An 18,719-nucleotide genomic window follows, 5' to 3' on the forward strand; every position below is an offset into this window, starting at 1 on the left:
AGGGGCGTAACATTTCCGTCACATGCTTGATGTATTCGGCCAATCACAACGCACTGGATAGTTGGCCAATCAGAGCACACCTCGCTTTTCAGACCGATTAGTTTTGTAAAAATCGACGCGTTTCAAAAAGGCGGGGCATAGAGGAGAAACAACAATGTACAGTATGTGGAAAATAATGTGTTTTTTTAACTTTAAACCGCATAAACACATTTCATTACACCAAATACACAAAATAATGTTCTTTTTAGCAGCATCATATGACCCCTTTAATTCTTTGTCACATTTATGTAACACATAGTTGTCTTGAAAATTATGTTGATGATTTATGTGTATTCTGTAAGTTTATGTAGGTTGAAATTGTTCACTAAAAACAAATCTAATCTCTACAATAAACAATGCATCTCTGTCTCCCTCTGCAGGCACAGTTTAACAATACAAGCAGCACAATAGCAGGTGAGAGCACAACAGCTGGAGAGGGAAGGAGCATTAACACCAGTACGCAAAACTGTTACTAGGTGTTCCCAGCTTTCTCCATTTAGAGATAATTATGTAAATGGTGTTAACACTGAGCCAGCATCAGCACAATTTTTCCCATTCCTTTCTCTCTGACACCTTCGTTCTAGCCTTCAGCTTGTGTTACTTTGTCATTGATAGCTTGTGACTGAGAATTCAATTTTCCAGCATACCGCATACACGTATATGATAGAGTACAGACATGCGCAGGAATCTAATCTGAGCTGTTTCCAGTGAATGGTCACTGTGTGACCCAGTAAAACCACCATGCTCCCTTAATCGAAAAATAAACTCCAGGTGAGAATTAGCCTTCAGGTGCTAATTACAGTCCTTCAGCTGCCCGCTGTCTCCTCTGAGGAGCTGCGAGCATGAGCTGAGTGAAAGAATAAATGCTTTCATAATCTGCGCGTTCCTAAAGGAGACTACAGAAGCGGCACAATTGGTGGCTTTCACATTATTTCGCCAGTATGGTTAGGCAGTAAAGTGGCCATTGATTGTGACTGATTTACATTCTGTGAAGTTGTTTCAAATGTTCATTATTCTGCTAAACACATTGTTCTAGATGGAGAAAATAAATGGCACTTTATTACCTTAAATATTTAAGGGAACGCTACGGCAGCATTAAAGTGAGAAACCTTTGTCTTGGGGCAATTCATCTGCGTTACCCTTTTTCTAATCCTGAAGGCTGATATGAAATATTAATCGCTGACTTTGAATATATGTCCTAACATTTACAGATGCCTGCATGTGGAGTGTTTTGCTGCGGATCAATTGTTTGAATGCCTCAAAAGCATTAAGTCAGATTATGAATAAATAAGAAGCAGAACTGATAAGGCGTCATTGCGCTAAAGGAGGGGCAAGAGTTCATGTGTCTAATTCTAGACTTCAAAGACCGCCGTGCCTTTTTCATGTGTAGACAGTCTTTCAAGAAATTAGGTCGAGTTTTCTCAGTGGTTTAGAAATTAAGAGGGTGCCTCTTTGAAATATAATCACAGAAGATAGCATGTAGAAACACATAACTTTCATTGGTTTTTGCACTTTTATTTGCATATTAGGCCTATGGAGTTAACTAATCTGGGCTAGACTACTAGTGTCTCTATAAACAGAGAAAACCAGGAATACGCTCAGTAATAATAATAATGTATGCATTATGCTTAATTTTATTTTAATAAATTATTAAATTAATAAATCAATATTAATAATATTTATTAATGACAAAGAGTCCGATTTCTTTTGGTAGAAACACATACATTTACCAGTTAACTAATCTAGCTATAGTGTCTCTAAAACAGAGAGTAATAAACCAAATAATAATGATAATGATAATGATAATGATAATAATAATAATAATAATTGCTTTCTGTTTAATTTATATTAATAAATTATTTAAATTACAAATGAATATATTAAAAGATTATATTCATGACAATTAAACGTGTACAAACTCAAATTTAACAATGAACAAATTTTCATTGTTTTTGCTCTGTAATTTACATATTTGGCAATAATAATAATAATAATAATAATGATAATAATAATAATAATATGCCTTCTATTTAATTTATATTAATAAATTATTCAAATAATAAATGAATATATTAAAAGATTATATTTTTTCATGACAATTAACCACCAGATTTTTGGGTAGAAGCACATAAATTTAACAATGAACAGACTTTCATTAGTTTTGTTCTGTAATTTACATATTTGACAATGATGATGTTATTAATATTATTATTAATAATAATGCCTCCTGATTAATTTTGGATTGATAAATTATTAACTTAATAAATGAAAATATTAAATAATTGTATTTAATACAATTAAAGAAATATATTTAGTAATGCATGTACCAATACCAATTTTTTTTTGGTAAGAACACAAAAATTTACCAATAAACTTATTTGTTTTCTTCTTTAATTTCTATAGTAATCCAATAATAATAATGATGATGATGATGATGATGAATATATTAAATTATATTCAGTATGAATATATTAATCTGTTAAATCAAATCATGGCACTTTTATTTTTATTTATTAATTTCTTTATTTATTTACAGAATATTGTTTACAGATAGATAACTTTAACATATCAAATGGTGCTAAAATTATTAATGAAGTTAAAATGGTTGTTTGTTGCACATCTGGGTTTCCATTTAGCTTATACTACTGTCCTCCCACATCTACCCAGAAGTCAAGCTTTCTGCCTTTTATTACTAGTCATCTGCTGTATAGAGCTCATTGTGAGTGATGCTTATGGCAGGCACTGAGTTGTAGAAATGTGCTGCTAGGCCGACGCTGGTGTTCTCGAGGTGTGTGTGTGTGTGGGAGGGAGATAAGTTATGCAGGAGAAGTCATTGTTTAGCACGGTGAAGCGCTCCACAGAGATCTATAGCAGCATGATGAGGAGATGAAATTAAGGTCAGCAACACCACAACTTTTCCTGTCACAAGAAAGATGCAGTGAATGGGTGGGGGAGAAAATGACTTAAACTGTCCCTGGTTGTCTGCGTGGGAATCTGATTTCTGGAGTCATTAATTTTGTTCTCTAGCCATTAACGCAGCTCAGTTACGAAGGGCTGAAGCTGCTGCATTATGTAAGGATACCTGGGATTTTCTCAATACCATAGCAGGAATTCATTGAATATTTGTTTTTGTTTTTACCTTTCATGCTCAAAGAGAAAGCTGCTGTCATTTACTATGTCTAAAATCATGAATAACCTTTCATTTAATAACTGTCTCCACTTGACCATGAATGTCTGCCAGTAGGTCCAGCAATTCTTTTTTGTCTTACGCACACCCACAGACTCACCAGAAGGCCCTAAGAGCCCAATTATTGACACCAAATGCATCAATAATGTGACAAATGAAAAATCATTTGAAGCTTTGTATGTGAGAAGCCAATAAAAGTGACTTCTGTCTTTATGATCTTCAAGTGTCATCCACATAAGCCATTAAAGTCATGTATTTCTGCAAACTAATAATTTAGAGTCCATTACCGTACTGTACATATTAAACTGTTAACCCTACACTGCAAAAAATGATTTTCTTACGTAGTTTTTTTGTCAAAAAAAAAAACAAGATTATTTTGCTTACCCCATTAGCAGATTATTTTGCTTGTTCTAAGCAAAAACTCACTTAATTTTGACTTGTTTTTTCTGAAAACAAGACAATAAATTGACTTGTCTAGAGAATCCTTCTTGATTTAATAATTTTTAGATATTTTGGCTAGAAACAAGACAAAAATCTAAGTAAGAAAAGCATTTTTTGCAGTGTAATAAGTTGACAGAACTCACACAATTTGAGTTAATCAGTTTATAAACTTTGATTTTGTACTACACAAGCATGTTAATCACAATTATATTAAAATGTTGATTAAGATAACTTATACAATTTGATTGCATAAACATCATATTAACTCAAATCTTTTACTTCCAGCTAGCAATAGCACACTTAGCATGTGCTAATGTAACTAGCAAAGTGACTAACACTACTTTTTGTATAACCTTTTTTTGCTTACTTAGCCTAACAAATTCAAATGTGTTTTGTAATGTAATTCTTACCTTGTCTAACCAAGAAAATTCCAGGTATAATATCATGGCATTCACACCATCAATGATACAGCAACACTTTTCTTTTTAAAGTCAGTAAACAAATATTCCCTGAATATAACATGTGGTCAAGAGCCAGTTGTGATTCTCAGAAAGTGACTGAACATAAAAGGTAAAAAATTAACATTCATAAAGAATATATAATCTAGACAGCGCTGAAATCACTGGCCTGTTCTAAATTCTTCACATCACACCACAATGCAATGAAAAATACAATACAAATGTCAAAAGCTGCAGTAGCTGCACTTTGATGAAAATCAACATCAATTTGTCACACCAGCTGCGATAAGAAAGCGTAAACACTAACTAGAGGTTGTACAAAATGACTGGCTCAAAAACCCTTCTATTTTATGATATATAGCAATTTTAGCCACTTTTTGGAAACATTTTAGCATACATGTGCATTCATCTCCAAGCAGAAAAATACTAAATGTTCTTTCGATTGAACGTTGTGTCTCTTGACAATTAAATAGGTAAACTTAGATTACATGGTCTGTTCTCATTACACATAGAAATGGATATAATTAAGAATCAGGTGCACTGTTTCCCTATGTTGGAAAAAATATATGACTACAGACTATGCTCTGAGATAAAAATATCACGTCTCTGAGGTAGTTTTTCCTAAATCCTTCTGAGAATCAACATATCAAGTTGACGTGAACACAAAACAGTCAGCGTACCATACACTATCTCAGCTATAGTGCAGTAGCTGAGAGAACTATGTTATCCTTCAGCAGGTTTTCTATAGGGACCGGCTATAGTCAGTTTATGACAGGGCTCTCAGGTTCAGCAAAACCGACATGTCTGGCAAGAGTACATTTTCCCCTTTCTTTTATTTAAGCTTATTTAATCTCTTTCCTCCTCTTCTTTCCCCCTGAAACTGTCAACCCGGTGTGGTCCAAAAGTGTTCTGAGAAGCCACTCAGGGTTTGATTGCCCTCAGCAGGGACAGCATGCCGTAGCTTATCTGTCTGTTAACTGACAGCGAGAGAAGCCCACAGTAACAGATATCAGCTCTGTTACACCAAAGGAGCCCCAGGGGACACTGGCCGGTAAGTTCCACACATAGACCAGCCTCTCCGACACTATCCTGTGGAGACCATGGCACTGGTTACACACCTGTTTTGAGAACAGATGAAATTATAAACAGTGAATCTGACCATTGATAGACTTTGGCTTAGCGATTAAATTTCCCTTATTGTATCAGAAATTACATCATAGTTATGGGATTACTTCTACAGTATGTGAAGGAAAACACAAATCAAAATGTAGTTTTGCAAGTTTAAAAGCACATCTGTCAAACTTCTGTGACAGGAACATAGAGGCAAAAAAGAGTAAAACATAATATGCTATGGCTGTAATTTTTCTTCCTATGACTTTCTTCCCACAACGTGTCAAAAGTTTTTTTTTTTTCCTTAAGGCAATTTATCAAGAACAAGAGTTTCCTTCGTGTTTTGGTGGCATCAAAGTATTGGTGAGGGTTGATTCATAGTGATGTCCCAGCATGCAACTGTCAGTCTGAGGGAGAGATCTCCTTGACTGGCCATCTGAATCCACAGGAACATGTGCTGCCCGCTGTAGCCAACTTGACAGATAAGCTGGGGTTTTCCATGGTAGAACTCCTAATGTCTGGAGATGAGGTTAAGCCATGAAAAGAGATGAGGTTAAGCCATGAAAAGAATTCAAACATTTATTTATTTTACTTATTTTACTGCATATAGTGTAATGCCACACACCATATGTGGGAAATGATTTATGTGAACAGATGTCGTGGGGGTCTGGATGATAGCTTGTGAATATGATTTTGTAGGTCAGTATTTTTCCACCTTTATTGATTCTTTATGAATCCCACAGCCATTAAGGCTATAAACCAACAATGTCCTGCTCATTTTGCATTAATATTAGTATTATTTGAGGATATTACTTTTTTAATATTGTTTTTTACACACACACACACACACACACACACACAAAGAAATGATAGTGTGAAGAGTTAAATTGCAAGTGGGATGTTTTTATATAATAAAAACATTCATTGTCTGATAAAGAGCTTTTAGGTCCGAAATGTCACCTGTGGTGAGAACATAAATAAATATTTCTCTACTTTTGGAGCTGTGGTGTGCCAACTTTGCTTTTCCTGTTTGAAAATGTTTTTATATAATACCTAAATAAAAATGATGATTAATACCAGATTTTAGACACAATATTGCAATTTTCATTTTTTATGTTTCTTCCTCCAACAAAAATAGTAAAAAAAAACAAAAAACAAAACAATTCTTACACATCATCAAGCAAAACATTGTTGTGTTTTGTTCTTGAATTCATGTTTTTGAACAAATTGGCTGAATGAATGATTCACTGACTCTGAATATGCTTCCCTACTATAAGTATATAGGTGAAAAAAACATCACGTGAAAAGTACTAGGTACGAATTCCCAGTATTCATAAAACAGTAGACAAAAAGTATCCAAATGACCTATTACTTTTGGCAAGATTTTAAAGTGCGCAAACAGTGGACACTTTACTATCCCATGAGGCAACAGGAGATAATTGGTAAATGGCCAATGCAATTTCATGACCAATTCGTACGTATTTTACGAGGTGGCTAATTCGTGCAAATGTGTGTATGATTTGTCTAGACCCCAGAAAAGGTAGGTTTAGAGGTTGGGTTAGGGGTAGGTCATTTGTACAAATTCATACAAATTGGGGAACTTGTAAAATACATATGATTTTGCAAGAATTAGCCACCTTATAAAATATGTACAAATTGCCATGAGATCGGGTTGCAAATGGCAGTGAAGCGATGCAACTGACGGTCACATGACAATGACAACATGACAAATGTAGTACATCCGGATTCATCTACACACATTGATACTAGACTTATATAGAACATATATTTTTAGTTGTCAAAGTACAAATTCAAAAGGAATATCTACTCAGTATGTGATTTTAGATGAATGCATTATGTTTTTTGAATGAATCTGTTGAGTGAATAATTCAAATCTCTCACTCTCTAGTTTTGTTTCTGCACAAATTGGTGTTTTTAATGAATCATCTGAGAGAAGCATTTCACTCAAATAAAATGAAAGGTTCATACTCCTTCTGAAGTCACCACAAATGTTTTCTGAAATGCCATCTTAACGCACATTCTTAGATCTTAACTTCAAAATTTCTATCGCAAATTGCAAAACTACACAGACCAATGTCATATTCATTTTTCTCAAGTAGCTAAATTCAACTTGATTTAAAAAAAGGTAAAAGAGTGAATGAGAGAGTGATAAAGTAATAGAAAGAGAGAGAGAGAGACAGAAAAAAAGAGATGACCAAAGCTGACATGTGTGAGTCATTTACATTCTGTTTCCGCTCAGGCCTCTGAGATGAAAATTAACTCCAACACCGAATTAATAAGACTCCAGTTAAGTCTGAGTGGCAGTCTGTTCTCTAGTAGCATGCAGCATTTAGGATCTATTTTATGCCCATGGCTGGACACCTTTATCAGCCATTACGCAGCCCAAATGTGTACCTCAGTAGGGCAGGGGGCTTGATGCGGGGTGTTTTAGTTGCCTCCTGTGGGAAAATGTGAAAACACAGTGTATGAGATAAAGAGTCTGTGCTTTAGCCTGTGAGGATTTCATGAATTCCAAAGTAACTCTCAATTTAACTTTTTTTTTGTACAACATAGACTCATTGGAAAATGTGCCACTATGTACATTTTTGCAAAACTCCAAAACATAACTACTGTAAACATACAATTTCCAGCCGAAATGAACACTAGTGGCAGTTAAACACCAACAACTTTTATTCCTTTTCTCACAAATTTTGATTACTGGGGCATATTATCGATAAATATTTTTGCATTGTTCCTTGCACAAACTATATTATGATCCTAAAACACTTTTCTCACAGTGCATTATTTGTAAATGAATAGATTTTGGCACTTGAATCACATTACCAGCTCCATATCTATGGTAAACTTGCTTGATAGCTCACCTGGTACAGCCCTGCACTTGCAATGCAGAGTGCTTGGGTATGATTCTCATGAAACAGGAATATATTAGATTAGATAGACTTTATTGTCCCGAAGGAAAATTGTCTTGGACACATACAATCCAGTGACTGCTGCTTAAATAAGTAACATAATACAATACATACACACGCATGCACACACACAATACCTACAACACACACACAAACTGCTATCAACCAACCAGTTGCACACTACATCATACAACACACCTGTAATCGTCATACTAATAAGATTCATTAAAAAAAAACAAAAAAAAACATAAAATATACATGAATATCGTTATCGTTACAGTTAAAACACTGTTATGGGGGCAAACCTCTGGCTGACTTGTCATTTAAAGCTTTGATGGACAGAGGGACGAAGGAATTCTTAAAGCGGTTAAGCCTGCACTGGGGAAGTCTAAAGCGTCTTCCTGAGGGAAGAAGCTGATACTCAGGGTGGAGGACATGGGTGGGATCTGAAATAATTTTCCGGGCCTGTCTGATGATGGTTTCAGCAAAGACAGCCTGAAGTGTGGGATGCTGCTTAACTCCCATGATTTTCATGGCTCTCTGTGTTAACCGTGTAATCTGTGAGAACTCAAAATGAGAACTCAAAAACTTGTAGAAGCAAGCTAAATTGGCATGGTTACTTCATCAAAAAAAAATTTTTTTTTAACTCACATTTGCTTTTGCTAACATTATTGGTTAGGTTAAGGGAAGAGTTTAGTATAAGTGGTATGTTATTTTCACGCAACAAAGCATTAACCTATTAGCGCCATTCACCAGATTTTTATTTCCAAACTGTCATGATACAACGACCAATATCATAAAACAGCCAGATTCATGTTCATCTATAGTTTAGGATAAAATTTGCTTTTAGCAACACTCACTGGACATTTCACTTTGAAAATGCCACAAAATGTGCAAGAAGCAACATAATATAATTATGAAGTGCGTTGCTGTGTCTAGAAGATCACGTAATCTATTCTACCTCAGGGTGAACCTGAACCTACTGTACATACTGTAAAAAGGTTTTGGATCATCCACATGGTCACAATAGCGAATATACTTGCACCCTCCCTCCCTCCCCTTATGTTGACCGAGTGTCGTCTTGGGCTGTCAGAGGAGCTGTGGTCTTGAAAACAGTGGAGATTGGAATATGTGAGGTCTTTATGACACCATTAATCACTGTCACCCACACACAGCAGCAGAACCGTATCAATACCACACAGAACAGCATATCTATGTTTGCCTTTACCTCTGTCTGCTGCAACATATTGCTGTCACATGTTGGACATAGTCAAAAGAACATTATATAATTTTCTGTTTGATTGGCAGAGCATTTGGCGATGCAGTTGCATTGTAATGGAAGTGTATAGAAAAGATTGCTCAGATTGTATTGTAGGCAACAGAAAAGAATCTTTTCCATCGATTATTCAAATGAGATCTGACACGAAAATCTTACATAAGTAAAGAGAATGGAAAGCAAAACTTGATATGTGTGGGAAGGCTGATTTCCTTTGAAGACTGCAAACCAACTATGCAAACAGCCTTTGGATAGCACTATGCCTCATTTTAGCCATTAAAAGTTTGACAATTTCTACACGCTGAAGTAAGACACACTATCACCTTCCTCAGAAACAGATGGGGAGGTTTCATGGCTTTAACACTACACAGACAGGTAAAGTGCAAAAATGGATTTTTTTACAGTTTATGTTTATGCATGAGCAAGCATTAGATTTCAGCCGTTAAGTCATATTCTGCTGTAAAAAATGAACAGGTTTAAAGATCTAGGAGTTTAAAAGTTAAAAACCCTCTGAGACATGTCTTACCTCCAGTGGCCGGAAAGAGTTGGGAAAATCAGTCTAGTTGAATGACTGCAAGGCTGAAAAAACTCTCAGTACATCTGATTTACATTATATCCCATTATCTCCGGTTGTCCGCTCAGCAGATATATTTCATCCCTGAGATCTCCTTTAAAACTCAGGAGGGGTATATTAGCCAAAATGAAGATTCAAAGCCAGCTGAGAGTCACTTTCAAATTATTGGACCCATTGCAGACATTTAAGCAGTGTGATGTTTTAATTTAAGCATAATGCTGAGATCTCCTTTAAAACTCAGGAGGGGTATATTAGCCAAAATGAAGATTCAAAGCCAGCTGAGAGTTACTTTCAAATTATTGGACCCATTGCAGACATTTAAGCAGTGTGATGTTTTAATTTAAGCATAATTAACACAGCATTATTCTAAAGTTGAGCTCTATGCAAATCTAATACAGCAAAATAATTGCACCATTCAGCTACAATAAAATTAAATATAAGGCAGCATTTTCATGCCTAAAGACCCATACTGAAATGCAGTATTACAAAGACAACAAGTTTTTTTTCCCATCAAAGTTAGAATGACTTTTACAAATAATTTAAAATAGATTTATAAATGTAACAAAGTTGTGTGTTTGTGTGTGTGCAAAATTATGTAAAAATATTGTGCAAAACAAATGAAATTGATATCATAAGTAAACTCATTAACATTGACAGTCCTAAAAATAAATTTTGTACAATATTTTTCTTAAATTGTCTTTGGCCCCCTAGTACCCCCTTCTGGCCACCTGTACCAAGAATATAGGGATAATAATAATAATACTAACAATCTTTTCTTGTAAAATTAAATATAAGGCAGCATTTTCATGCCTAAAGACCCATACTGAAATGCAGTATTACAAAGACAACAAGTTTTTTTCCCATCAAAGTTAGAATGACTTTTACAAATAATTTAAAATAGATTTATAAATGTAACAAAGTTGTGTGTTTGTGTGTGTGCAAAATTATGTAAAAATATTGTGCAAAACAAATGAAATTGATATCATAAGTAAACTCATTAACATTGACAGTCCTAAAAATAAATTTTGTACAATATTTTTCTTAAATTGTCTTTGGCCCCCTAGTACCCCCTTCTGGCCACCTGTACCAAGAATATAGGGATAATAATAATAATACTAACAATCTTTTCTTGTATAGCATCTTTCATACAAGACATGCAACTCAGAGTACTTTATAATAATAATAAAAAACAGTAACAAAGCTATGAATGAAGTAGGATGACAAATTATGTTAATGACAGATTGTTGACATTTCACAAACATGTAAAATGAGAAATTTTGACTACTAATCAGACTTTTTAAAACAATTTGGCCCCATAATAGGATCTAATTTTTACACTGAAACTGAGATACTCCGAGTCAAATATGATCAATGGCATAGCTGTGTTCTAACCCATTTTTGTTAATGCTGCAATCTATTTTCATTTATTTCCAATTTGTTCAGAGCTTAATTAATGTTAACAGGAAACAAATGCATATTTTTGCTGAGCCACGTGGTCCACAATTTAGCAGGACATCTGCCCACATGATTCATGACTGCACCGAACACACATATACAGTCATGTGCACTTACACACTCGCACGGCTGGTGGGCAAAAGAGTTTAACTTTGCCTCAGCAGTGAGCAGAGGTTGCAGAGGGAGTGTGAAAAGTTCGTTTAGATACATCAAGAAAAAAGAAAAATCCAGAACAAAGTATAAAGCTGCACACGCTCCTCCGGGACCTGTATCTTCCTCCTGATTTACATAAAGGTCTGTGCATCAAAAGTAGCGGATGCCCTTTTTAAAATATTAATGCACAGCTAGTTTCTCTCTCCCTCATTGCTTTGTAGCACCCTCTATCAAAGGCTGTGTGTGAGAGAGGACAGGGAATACTGTGTGTGTGTGTGTGTGTGTTTCTGTCTGTTTGGGTATGTCTGTGTTTAGTGTTCTTTCAGTTTTGGCCCATTTTCCATCGTCATTTTGGCTGGCCGGCTTGGCAGCTATGTGCGGCTTTCATTGTCACTCAGACAGCAGCCATTTCGCTTATCTTTATGGAAGAAAATGAAACAGTCTAGTCTGGGTTAAAATGGAGTTAATGCAAGCATGAATGTATTGGACGGGTTGTTGTTATATAGGAATGGGGCGAAGATGTCGGTTGTCCTACCTAAGCTGCGAAAAATGCAGCCACTGCAGTTTCATAGAGCGCTCCGTCTGAGAGCATTGATGAGTCACTGCGCTTCCTCACTTTGAGAAAGTTTGAGTCGTTTCTGACCCAAGAGGCACCACGATAGGGGAAAAGTATAAACATTTAATTGTTGTTAAAGGAATAGCTTAAAAATGGAAAATAAAGTTATTTCCGCACCCTCCTGTCATTCTAAACTTGACTGACTTTCTTCCATGGAGCATAAAAGATGAATTTATGAGGAATATCTTTTTAATATAATGAAAGTGAATGAAAACCAGAGCTGTCAGGCTGTAAAATAACAAAAACACCATGAAAGGTCATAAACACAGAACACAATACGTAAGGCACAATGCAGTGGAATGAAAAAAAAAAAACCCTACAAAAGACATCTTTTAACTTGAGCACCGCATTATTAGAATGCTGCGTCATGCAGGAGACGCGAATGCAACAGGCAAACATAGAAAACAACAGAAAAACAGTGCAGTGGAATGTAAAAGTGTGAGAAACAGGGTGGTGGAATGAAAAAAACACAATGTCTAGAGATGCAAAATAAATCAAACATTAGGTGTCACTTTTTAGAACACCATGAAGAAACTGCAAAATACGCGAACACAACTGGCAAACACACCCATCTAGCACATTTTACATAGAAAACATGTAGAAAACAATGGAACCGAACTTCTTTTTTTAATGTATCATGTTTACACAGAAAAACTACCAAAATGTAGTGCAGTGTAATGCCTAAAAGTGTTTTGTGTGAAAGGCCCCTTTAAAGTATGATAAAAATGGTCCATATGCTTTGTATTCGAGTTCTTCTTAAAGGTGCAATAGGTGATTGTCTTCAGAAACATTTTTTGTCATGCTGGTTGAAAGTCTCTTTACATCCTGATAGCAATCATTAAGTTAAGTGGTCTAAATGTATTTGTCTGTATTTATTAGGGGTGTAACGGTACACGTATTCGTACCGAACCGTTTCGGTACGCGTCTTTCGGTTCGGTACGCATGTGTACCGCAACTGCACCTTTAAGTCATATAGCCAACAGACCAACATTTACGTTGTTATTAAATGAAAATAAAAGTTCACAAGAGAAGCACTGTTTGATTCATGAACAGATCATTGTTTTGTATCGAATCAGAAGCAACTTATTGATTCAGTGAACCAGTGTAAAAGGTTTGAAAGAAATCTTTAAAATGGCCAGATACTGAAATGAGGATATTATACTGTTCTTCAAAAAATTCTCCTTTTGCATTCCACAAAGAAAGAAAGTCACACAGGTTTGGAACAACATGAGGGCGAGTAAACGATGACAACATTTTCATTTTGAGTGAACTATCCCTTTAATCAAACAGCCCAACAGTAAACAAGCTCTCTGTCAGTTACTGCGGTAACATGCATCATGACTTGTGATCATATTCATGTTCTGTGCGGCTCATTATCAACATGTTTCTTGTTATAAATCTTTTTTTTGTTGTTGTTTACACAGCACCTTCACATTTATTTGGGCACAGTATGAATAGAGAGCAGCTTTGTCTTCTGCAGTGGAGGTAAAACAAGTTAAATTTGCAGTTTTTTGATGGGACACTGCTCTTGATGTTCACTTTCTCTCACACACAGATGATAAAACACAGTCACACACACACACACACGGACACAGCTGTTTCAATATCCTTAGGCTTTAAAGACAGGACATGAGAGAATTTGTGTTTGTGGGCAAGTACTGTTGTGTCCTTACACATCATACGTGATTGTTATTTTGGGTGTATGCTCAGAGGGAATAGCAATAAATCAAATTAAAAAGTAATTTCTCCCCAGTGGTCCTCCCCAAAGTCATTTCTGCTTCATTTTTCATCACATTACCTTAGTCATTTATCATGTTTTATTGTAGTCTGTGCAGTGGTCTGACTGGAGAAATATTAGACAAAGGTGTGTATGGAGGTCTACCTCATTAAATTGAGTAATTTTGTTACTCGATTATTTTTCAGAATTGGCCTATTTCCAAAAATGGCTAACAATATTACTGAGCACACAAAACCCTGTGAATCTTCTCAAATGTTACCCGCTCAGAGACACTGATTGTGCTTCCTCATTCATTTATTTTCTACTTCATAAATACTCAATAATTATATTTTGCGCTGTGCGGCTGTATAGTCACATAACCCGCTTTAATATCTCACCGTAATTAGTTAAGCTCCCCTCCATCTGCTTCTAATTAAAAAAACAGGGGTTGTGTCACAGAACCGGTGTGAAACGCTGAGCAAAGGCTTGTTTACTGAGCCTTCAGCCTGATTCTCAAAGGTAGTTCTCAAAATGTAACTCTTTTATATGAGTTCTCTGGCAGACAAGTGTAGAAACAAACCACAAAGCTGTTTATGAAGTGTAACTCACTCTGATGACAGAGAAACTTGCTAGCGCATACATTCCCCATCATAACCTCCCTGTATAATCTACATGCCCATAAATGAAGACGTCCCTATAGTACGATACTGCACTCAAGGGACTGGAACTAAATAGGGCAGTTTGTAGATGACTTCAGCCAGATTTATTCTTTCAGTTTAGAATAGCATACTTGGCCAGCTATTAATCTACTGGTAAAGGGTGAGAGAATCAGTGCAGATACAACAACATGTTTTTGTTCTGTGTGAACTTGTTTGGATGTTTGGAATTTTCACATTATCTCAGATATGCATAAATAGCACGACAGCATAAAATATATTTGTGATTTTTTATATATATTCTGTTAATGATAAATAAAGCGAGTCAATGATTTGACACTCGTTTTATTTGTCAGGATCTATTAATTAATTCAAAAGCAATTTGTACAATCACTTGAATACACACATGGTCATTTCTGAATTAAAATGGATTTTGGTATTTTCTGGGGGAATAAATTTAGAAATGTCAGGGTGATACATATGATACCATAATGAAGAAAAAGCTGAGCAATATAATTAAATTAGTGGAAATCAATATAAGAAGTTTGGCATAATCTTATTATTTATTAGGAAAAAAATATTTTAACAAAACTTAAATGCTTACTAATATTTAAAAACGCCTAATCAAAGTCATGCAACCTGCAGACGCAGCTGTGAAATGTCATGTGTAATTCATAAAAACTTCATAAAATGATTAGTAAACCATTTTTTTTTCAAAACCAACATGAATACAAGAACTTGTTTTTTAAACCAGATTTGTATTAATAGTTTAATGCCATTTTTCTCTGGATGATTCTGACTTTGATCTAAAATGATTAGTGCATTAACAACATCCTGTGACATTCTTCCATAGGCCTGTGGGTGCAAAGAAATGTCTAGCTCCAGAGTAATAATGTAATCCATAATTAACCACTTAAATATACATTCAGGGTGATACATAAGAGATATTAGGAAACCATAAGAAATACATAAGAAACCATATTAGGAAGTTTGGCATAATCTTATTATTTATAAGGAAAAATATTTTAACAAAACGTCAATGCTGATTGATATTTGAAAAACACCAATTTAAAATCATGCAACCTACATGCAGAAGCAGCTGTAAATTGCCATGTGTAATTTATTTAAAAAAAACAAAAACAAATAAATAAATAAACATTTTACCTTTTAAAAATATTTTTAAAACTTTTTAAAATAATGATTAGGAAACATTTCTTAAAAATTGTTTTTCAAAAAAGGAAAAATATTTTAACAAAACGTCAATGCTTATTGATATTTGAAAAACACCAATTTAAAATCATGCAACCTACATGCAGAAGCAGCTGTAAATTGTCATGTGTAATTTATTTAAAAAAAACAAAAACAAATAAATAAATAAACATTTTACCTTTTAAAAATATTTTTAAAACTTTTTAAAATAATGATTAGGAAACATTTCTTAAAAATTGTTTTTCAAAACCATATAACCAACATGAATACAAGAATTTGCGTTTTAAACCAGATTTGTATGCATAATTTCTATGCCATTTTTCTCTGGATGATTCTGACTGTAAAGAGTGCATTAACAACATCCTGTGACATTCTTCCATAGGCCTTCCAGCTCCAGAGTTCAGCTCTTACACTGGGCACTCAGTGGCCCTTGTCTATGCTGTTCATGAACCGCACCGCTTCAGCAAGTTTAGGTAATGTAATCTTTGATTGATTTTCCTCCCTTTTTTCAATAAAGTTTTAGCTGTGCTTCGGGGCGCAACCGGCGAAATGAAAAACTTTGTTTTGGCCACCTGCCTAATTACCTGTGTGCTTACCAGGTGATTTTTTTTGTTTGTTTCAGGGTTTGACAGTTAATTTCACAATATACAGCTTTTAAATAATTCTGAAGTTTGGGCAGAAAAGCCACAGCCTGGATCTCAGAGGACCCATGCACCCAGTGAGATGCTGGGATGTATGGCCCTTCGCTAGTGTTGCATTTCCTTAAGTTGGCTCTAAACTATACGCATTAAACAAAACGTTTCTCTGTAGCCATACCTCGCCGATCAGGGAGAATGTTCTGATCCAAGTGCATTGGACACGCTCACATGTGCAAGACCTTGAGCAGCACTCAGACTTGTGCCAGACTGGAATCTATTTCCACACCCAGAAGGTTCCAAAGCCCCTGGGAGGAGCAGCAAACCCAAACCTGTGCTGCTAGCTGCAGTCTGCTTCCCAGCCAGTCCCCCCGAGGCTCCTAATCATAGCTGCAAACCCCGGAATCAGGGTCAGTAAATGCAAAGCAGAATTTAACAGAACGAAACCCACAGCACCCTGGCAATCACATTCATTGCAGACTGACTCCTTTCTTTGCAGAGAGTCCCAGTATGGCTTGTTATGAGCCCAGTCTGCTTTGCATATATTTATGTAAACATAAAACCACTGCAGAGGTTTGAGACAGTGATATTGTGAGGAAAGGAGATTCGGATGTCTTTCCATTCTTCCACTGATGCGGATACAAGTCCCATTAGATCTGAAGATGTCAGCATATTTAAAGAGTAAAATGCTGCCGGACAGATGTTTAATTTTTTATTTCTTTGATCACAAAAAAGTCTGTGGCATATACTACTGAAATAGTGTAATCAGAGAGTTTTGCTGGCCCTGTGATTACCAACAGTGCTTGGTGCCTGAGTTCATTATAACCCTGTCTCCTGCTCATTCTGATGTCAATTAAAAGGCCCTTTTTATACTTCTTTCCTCATCAATCAACATAGGGACTACATTAGGTTTCAGTCCATGCCATGCAACTCCATTCCAGATGATTTCCTCCCAATCTATCATGACAGGATCCACCAAGGTTTCCACTTTAAAGCTTTGGATATTGGATGCAATTTACAGCATTTCCTGCTGGGACACAGGCCCTTCCTGGGACTTCATGAGGAAGCAATTAGATACAAAGTGATGTAAATACAGCCATAACAATGACTTAGGCTTGAAGGTATTGCTTTGAGAGCAGAGGGTAAACACCGTTGAATTAGATTAGGGCTATTAGGGCCTACCTAGGTTTTAAAGAGGAAAATAATTTAATAAAAACAAGAAAAAGAAAGCCATCATTCATCGATCTTGTCATATAAGTAAAAATCAGCTTGTTTACATTTGCATCCCATTGGATAAGCTTCCTAGTGTTTACTGTAAATCTTATTTTTTGAAATACTGACGGAAATGTAGAGGTCATAATGTATGAGCTCTAATGTATAAGAGGTAATTGTACTATAAAAAAAACATTTAGTAAGTTTCAGAACCCAAAACTTTCTCATTAGTCTAAAAACAGCTTATATTGAAGCCAATCTGACAAAATGACAGGTTAGATTCGTGTGGCTAAACACCGCCTCCACAGAAGATGATCAACGCCTGCTTCTACATCACTGCCTGTTTAGCCCCGCCCACCGATTCACAGATGTAGTGTAAATAACAAAATAGCAAACGCAGGTCTACGCAGAAACCAAACAATAAAGATGGCTCTGAAGACAACAAGAAGCTGTGCAGTGCCAAGTTGTGGAAAAACTGTCTTTTCATCGCTTTCCTTCTGATCCTAACATTAGGAAAGAGTAGAGGAACTTTATTTTTAATGAAGTTCCAGGCGCGTCAGTAAGAACTTGCTCTTTTGTTAACTTCATTTTACCGCGGATTCATTTACAAACAAGGCACAATTCGATGCAGAAACAGGACCGAAAAGAGCCTATTACTTATCAATTATGATGTTTTTTGAAGTAAAAATCTTGATAACATTATAAGGATCCTCAGAGAACAGTACAAAATATGACCCCTTTATTTAATGAGTGACTGCCATAAAGTTGAACTACCTGTATACCATAAAATCAGTCTATATAACAAAACGCAGAAGTGCAAAAGTCATGCGGGACTGTCTTTATAATGTCTTTCTAGTGGTTATAGTATTTGTCCTTTTTGGAGTTTGACAATCTTCTGTCATTTTATGGAGTACAGCTGCAGTTGTGGAACAGAGTGTAAAAATAATTTTTATGTTTTATGAAAAAACTGGGCCCCATGGGCCTGGAATGATGTAAGGGTGAGCAAATGATGACAGATTTATCATTTTTAGGTGAATTAATCCTTTACCTG

Source organism: Sinocyclocheilus rhinocerous, unplaced genomic scaffold (genome assembly GCF_001515625.1).
Source record: "Sinocyclocheilus rhinocerous isolate Xijiao unplaced genomic scaffold, SAMN03320098_v1.1 scaffold1035, whole genome shotgun sequence".
Lineage (NCBI taxonomy): Eukaryota > Metazoa > Chordata > Actinopteri > Cypriniformes > Cyprinidae > Sinocyclocheilus > Sinocyclocheilus rhinocerous.